Raw genomic sequence first — 1,081 nt, 5'->3', positions numbered from 1 at the left:
GGAGGAGCGAGACAGACAGAGACAGAGAGGGAATGAGACAGAAAGACAGACAGACTGAGACAGAGAGAGAGAGAGAGAGAGAGAGAGAGAGAGAGAGAGCGTGCGAAAGAAAAAATCGAATGAATGGATGAATATATGAATGAATGAAAGAATGAATGAATGAATGAATTAATGAAAGATGAGAAAGAAAGAAAGATGAGAAAGAATGAAAGAAAGAAAGAAATTTATATCGCGAGCTCCTCAGCATATCGCGGGTTTCTGCAGCCGATAGATATTTATATTTTATTTTAGATCTTAATTATTTCTGTGGGTGGTTTTGGAACGTAGCACACGCGATAGTCAAGGGATTATTGTATTAATTAACGAAAGGAATGACGTTCGCCTTAACGAAAAAAATTTATCCTAATTTGAAAGAAAATGAAGCAGACACTGCCCCAAGCGAGATTCGAACTCGCGACTTCTGGTTTACGAAACCAGTGCTCTAAACCACTGAGCTATTGGGGCACCACGCAGAGGAATCTTTGTTATTACATTATTACTTTGATAAATCTATTTAAAGTGCCATTTGCTGCTACTAATATGAATGCAATGATTATTGTTTAGATATTTGCTGTTCATGTTTAACTAACAACGTACTGAAACATGCTAAATAGAGGAAGGAATTGAAGTTGTGGCATTCATGCCATTCCCTCGGGGAAAATGCTTAGTGATATTTCGTTCTTATTCACGTTCTGAGTTCAAATTCCACCGAAGTCGACTTTGCCTTTCATCCTTTGGAAGTCGATAAAATAAGTATCAGTTGAATACTGGGGTCGATATAATGGACGGACCCCTCCCCCGAGCTTGCAGGTTTTCTACCAAAATTTGAAACCAATATAAATGTCAGGATTATTATCTAGTTATTTGCAGTCCGCGTTTAGCTAACAATGTACTTCAGAATAGATTGAAGAAGGAATTGAAGTTGTAACATTCATGCCATTCCCTCAAAGTTTGGCGTGCCAACCTTACTCAATATAGTCCAGTAGGTAAATATTTTCTTCTAGTCTCTTAAAGTAATTATTTCAGGAACGTACATTTGATA

General features: G+C 37.5%; 1 non-coding gene across 1 annotated transcript; it reads right to left on the bottom strand.

The window, feature by feature from the left end:
* Positions 1-430: 430 nt before the first annotated feature.
* On the bottom strand, positions 431-504 carry Trnat-cgu (transfer RNA threonine (anticodon CGU)). The gene has a single exon. It is a non-coding gene; the product is annotated as a tRNA-Thr (tRNA).
* Positions 505-1,081: the final 577 nt, after the last annotated feature.

This window comes from Octopus bimaculoides, chromosome 19, assembly GCF_001194135.2.
Source record: "Octopus bimaculoides isolate UCB-OBI-ISO-001 chromosome 19, ASM119413v2, whole genome shotgun sequence".
Taxonomy (NCBI): domain Eukaryota; kingdom Metazoa; phylum Mollusca; class Cephalopoda; order Octopoda; family Octopodidae; genus Octopus; species Octopus bimaculoides.
The sequence above is the reverse complement of the archived record's forward strand: the minus strand, read 5'-3'. Positions and strand labels throughout refer to the sequence as shown.